This window comes from Leopardus geoffroyi, chromosome D4, assembly GCF_018350155.1.
Source record: "Leopardus geoffroyi isolate Oge1 chromosome D4, O.geoffroyi_Oge1_pat1.0, whole genome shotgun sequence".
In the NCBI taxonomy this organism is placed as follows: Eukaryota; Metazoa; Chordata; class Mammalia; order Carnivora; family Felidae; genus Leopardus; species Leopardus geoffroyi.
In genome coordinates, this window is record NC_059342.1 from 72,077,394 (window position 1) to 72,083,129 (window position 5,736).

General features: G+C 42.3%; 1 non-coding gene across 1 annotated transcript; it reads right to left on the reverse strand.

The window, feature by feature from the left end:
• Window positions 1–4,910: 4,910 nt before the first annotated feature.
• Window positions 4,911–4,983, reverse strand: TRNAT-UGU. The gene has a single exon. It is a non-coding gene; the product is annotated as a tRNA-Thr (tRNA).
• Window positions 4,984–5,736: the final 753 nt, after the last annotated feature.

The window sequence follows — 5,736 nt, forward strand, 5'->3', positions numbered from 1 at the left end:
AGAGTGGTGGAGCCCGGGCCTGCAGAGGGCTTCGGAAGGGAAAGCCAGGATTACCCAGAAGTGTTTGTGTAGGGCGTGATTCCAATGATAATGGCCTCTATTGGAGCCCTGCCCAGGTGGAACTGTGCTTCCACTAGCGTCCTAAATGGCAATCCGGTGGAAAGACTCCGCTTAGAAGAACGAGCCTTGGCGTCCACTGTTCAGGAAGGAAAGAGCCAAACGCAGGGTCCCCCGGCGGCCGCAGCCCAGGTCTGGCCCAGTGCTGCTTTCGATCCGCAGGATCCTCCTCAGATCACAGTTTGCCTGGTGTCCACACCTCCACCCCGTGCCCAGTCCCCACGTCTCCCTAATGAGCACCTGTTTACCTTTCACAAGTCAATACAAAGGTCCCAACGTCTGTGAGCTGTGGTCAGATTCCCCCAGGCAGAAGTGAGTGCTCTTCACTGAGGCGACCTCCGAGTCAGAACATCTAGCCCTTCACAGGGCCTTTCTGGGACTCGGGGAGGAGAGGAGAGGTGGTCTAAGGGAGGGAATGTACACAAAGCCAAGGTGCTGGTTTGGGCTACCCTGATTCGAAGCTGGTGTGTCTCCCTTTTCCGAGTGGTGCAGCTTTGAGGGAGTTCCTCAGCCTCTTCCTGCCTAAATTCACCCCTCTGCAAAAGGGGGATAAGACAGTGCTTTATGGGGGCTCCCCCTAGCTGCCCACCCCGCAAAGCCTGCGACTCTTGATCTTGGGTCTGAGTTACAGCCCCATGTTGGGTGTTTAAAAAAATAAGTAAGACATTAAAAGAAAAATAGTGCTTTATGAACATTAAATATCTTCTTTCCACCGTTTCTTTTTTCTTCTAGAGAGAGAGCTCACCAGTGGGGGAAAGGATCCCAAGCAGGCTCCGTGCTGAGCAGGGGCTGGATCACGTGATCCTGGGCTCTTACCTAAGGGGAAATCAAGGGTCCAGAGCTCAACAGATGGAGCCACCCACGCGCCCCTTACGTGCCTTTTTAAAGAACAAAATGAGTTCATAAAGCTCAAGTGCTTAGAGATTACCACACAGGTGTGTGGTAAACTCAATAAACCTAGCTCGCAGTAACAAAATCTTTGGACTTCCCCGTTGACCCTAAGTCAGTCCCAGGAGCCCCACATTGTGTCTGATTCAATCATGTATCCCCATCTTCTAGCCCAATTCTTGCCAGCCATGTCATGTAAATAGTGAAACAATGCAAAGATGTTTAAGGAATTTTAAAACTACCCCTTAATTTCCTCCATTACCCTCTCACTAAGCTAACTCATGTTACCAGTGCAGTATTTACCTTTCACTCCCTTCTCTGTAGCCAGGCAGACATATACATAGAGAAGACTTTTCCCCCTGTTTTGACATCACTGGGATCATTGTCAACATGGTACTCTGTATCTTTTTTCCTTTTTCTCCTTCTGCATCTTTTTTTCTTTTTTTTCTGATTTAACATCAGGGACCTGTCTCCAAGTAAAGACATACAGATGTAACTCATTACTGAAATAGTTCTTAGATAATATTTCATACTTTGGGTGTATGATACTTTATTTTATTTTTTTTTTAAAGGTAATTTTTTTTTTCAACGTTTATTTATTTTTGGAACAGAGAGAGACAGAGCATGAACGGGGGAGGGGCAGAGAGAGAGGGAGACACAGAATCGGAAACAGGCTCCAGCTCTGAGCCATCAGCCCAGAGCCCGACGCGGGGCTCGAACTCACGGACGGCAAGATCGTGACCTGGCTGAAGTCGGATGCTTAACCGACTGCGCCACCCAGGCGCCTCGGGTGTGTGATACTTTATTTCTCAATGTTGATTTTTTTTTTTGAGATGGTTTCTAATCTTGCTTTGCTTTGTCACTATCAACAGTGTTGCAATAAATGCCTATCTAGGAAGAGCTTTATATTATAATGATTTTATTCTTATAGGCTGGTTTCCCAAAACTGAGATTGTTAGGTCAAAGAATATGTGTTTTTAAATTTTTTAAAAATGTTTTTATTTATTTTTGAGAGAGAGACAGAGCACAAGCAGAGGAGGGGCAGAGAGAGAGGGAGACATAATCTGAAGCAGGCTCCAGGCTCTGAGCTGTCAGCACACAGCCAGACGCGGGGCTCGAACTCATGAACCATGAGATCATGACCTGAGGTGAAGTCAGAAGCTCAACCAACTGAGCCACCCAGGCACTCCAAAGAATATGTGTTTTTAATATATTGAGTTGAATCACATGAAACTATTGATACTCAACCACTGTGACCTAAAAAAAAACACAATTTCAAAAGGTTAAGCCTAATAACCTTGTTTTCCAAAAATAAATAGCAATTTACATTCCTCTCTTTAAAAAAAAAAATGTTTATTTATTTTTGAGAGAGCATGTGCGCATGAGCTTGGGGGAGGGGCAGAGAGCGAGGAGAGAGAAAATCCCAAGCAGGCCCTCAGTGCAGAGCCCAACTCGGGCTGATCTGCATGACTGTGAGATCATGAGACTTTGATCTCATGACTGTGAGATCACGACCTCAGCCAAAATCAAGAGTCGCCACCGAGATGCCCCAGCAATTTACATTCCTACCATCAATGTATGTGAGCTTCTGTTACCTAAAGCCAATAATCAGGACTGGTGTTATTGTTGTATTCACTTTTTGCCAAACTGATCAGTGCAAATGAATTTATGCCCACAAACGGCTGAGATCTGATTTTATTCACACTTGTACCCTTGTACCTACCTGTAGTATCATTTAGAATATTTGTTCTTCCAAGTTACAGAGGACTCACATTGGCTTAAAAATATGGCTCATGAGACTGAAAAGTGCAGAAGTAGAATGGGCTTCAGGGTTGGTCTGAATCAAGACCTGGCATATTTCATCCTTACCTACAGCTTTATGTGGCATCAGCATAATCCTAAAGCTTGCTTCCCTTATGGTAACAGAATGGCTGCAGCAGCTCCACTAACCTAAAGGAAAGAAAAATACCCATGTCACAAAATTCCTAGCCAGAGTCCTCTACCTCTCATTGACTGAAATGTCTCTAAACCAATCTCTGGCCAATTAAAGACTGAAAAGCTTGGGCCTGGGTTACCTAAACCTATCATATGTCATCAGGGATAGGATTCCTCTTTTCCTTTTGCCAGGCTTTCAATTAACAAGGCACTGAAAGATTCAGAACTCCAAGAGAAAGACTTCTCAGTTTTCAACATAAAATGGCACTAAGTAATAATCAGACGTTAGCGGTACAGTATTGTCAGTTTTGTAGGAAACCTTGTTTGTTGGCTTCGAAGGCTTTCAACAGAAGAATTGAAAGAAATCTGGGTGTCCCTGAGAAAGTATGTTGGATTTCTAGAACTGCCATAACAAAATACCATAGGTTGGGTGGCTCAAACAACAGAAATTTAGTTTTTCATGGTTATGGAGGCTGAAAGTCCAAGATCAAAGTGTTGGCAAGTTTGGTTTCTCCTGAGCCCATGCTTCGTGGCTTGCTGATGGCCACCTTCTTTCTGTGTCCTCACATAGTTTTTCCCTGTGTACACACATCCCTGCTGTGTCTCTCTTCTTTAAGAACACAGGTCATATTGGAGTAGAGCCCCACCTAAGAGTCTCAGTTGAATTTACTCATCTCTTTGAAGGTCCCGTCTCCAAATACAATCATGTAAAATTAAAGCTCACTCATTTATGACTTTATTGAACTTTAATTAACTCTTTAAAGGTTCTGTCTCCAAATACGATTTATTCTCAGGTACTGGGGTTGGGCTTCAATATATGAATTTTGGGGGAACACAGTTCAGCTCATAACAAAATGTATGTATGAAAAGTAGTTGGATGCACACTGTGAGGTATAATGCAGCAATCAGAAGCACTGGGTTAGATGTACATAAAGCAACTTGGATGGATCCTAAAAACCCAATGCTGCCTAAGAAAAGAACATCATATGCCCCAACACAGTGGGGCATATAACTCAATATCATTTCTACAAATTAAAAGTATATGCCCAGAGGGGTGCCTGGTTGGCTCAGTCTATGGAACATGCAACTCTTGATCTTGGGGTTATGAATTTGAGTCCTACATTGAGTGTGGAGATTACTTAAAAACAAAATCTTAAAAAAATAAAAAATAAATACAAGTATAACCTCCAATATGCATTATGCAAGAACATTTACAAAAAAAGACAAACTATACATTAAACACACCACTCTAATTGTCTATAGTAGAAGGAGGAGAAGAGTAGAGGACGGGTCTTTTTTTAAGTACATAAATTAATAAGAGAGAGAGAATTTTGGACAGACCAGTGATGATGATACACCGTAAATTATGATGAGTATGAAGAACTCAACCCTCTGGCCCTGAGGTCCAAAATCAAATATGAACAGTGAAGAAATTAGGATACCTCTCTTCTTAGCAGGGTGACAGAAAGCTTTTGCCACAGTCCAGCTCCACAGACACAAGACAACCTATGTCCCTCTTTTTCCTCTAAAATATTTGGCCCATATGGTGACATCCAATTGCAACATATCCTTTCTGATTTGGGATGCAGAGAGTTTATGGTTTTCTCTATTATCCAACGGAAACATTGCAAAGTAACCAAAGTGGCAAGCATGTACAATTAATGGCAAAGAGCCAGATATAAACACTTAGAAAAATATTTCATGCTTGGTATTGCCTGTCCAATATCCACTTACCCCTCATTTTTCCTACAAACATATCCTAATTTTGTTCAGGGTAGCAGTGTGCCCAGTTAAAGAACTCTGCTTTACAGATTCCCCTGCAGCTGGGGTTTTGACACAGTTCTAGTCAGTAAGATAGAAACAGAACTCTAATACCTAATGGGTAGGGCTTTTAGGAAAGTTATTGTTTTCCTGATTAAGATGAAAAGGGACAAACTTAATAGACATGATTTTTTTTTAAGTAAGCTCTAAGCCCAATGTGGGGCTTGAACTCACAACCCTGAGATCACAAGTCACATGCTCTACCAGCTGAGCCAGCCAGGTGCCACCAGATATGCATCTTTTGTCCTTGGTCTTTCTTCCTGCTTGGGATGTGGAGATACTGCCCAGTGGTACAACAAACATTTTGTGACTATGGAAGAAAGCCTTTCACTACAGACAGCAGTAGAAGAAGAGAAAAGGTGTCTGTTTTCCTGAGCAGTTGCAGAAGCTCTGGACTTTCTACTTTGGACTCCTTGTTATATAAAAAAAATAAATAAATAAAAAGGTTTTCAAGCCATTGTGATTTTGGTTTCTGGAACCACTGAATGCAGCCCTACATCTGGGGAATGGAACAAGATAAGCCTGTACCACCATGCTCCTGTTGTGAGAATTTATCAAGGCTATCTTTCTTCTAGATAAAGAGAGGACAATCATGACTATTGGTCAAGAAGCCCCTTCTGCCTGTGGGGTGAGAATTTCCAAAGCTTACCTGGCATGCATGGACTAGATTTTGGGGAAATATGTGCAGTGCTCACTACATTATTAAACAAGATTGTTGAAAAGATTGTGACATGGGATATAAAGTACCGGCAAGTGGCAAGCCTCCAAAACATCTTCATTTCCCTCCCCTCTTCTCTATCTTGTTTTTTTTTAAGCCATTAAAAAATACTTATTGACACCTTTTAGAATGGATAAAATAAAATAAAAGACAAGGAAAAAAAAAACAAGAAACAACAAGTGTTGATGAGGACGTGGAGAAAAAGGAACCCTCATGCACTGTTGGTAAGAATGTAAACTGGTGCAGCCACTGTGGAA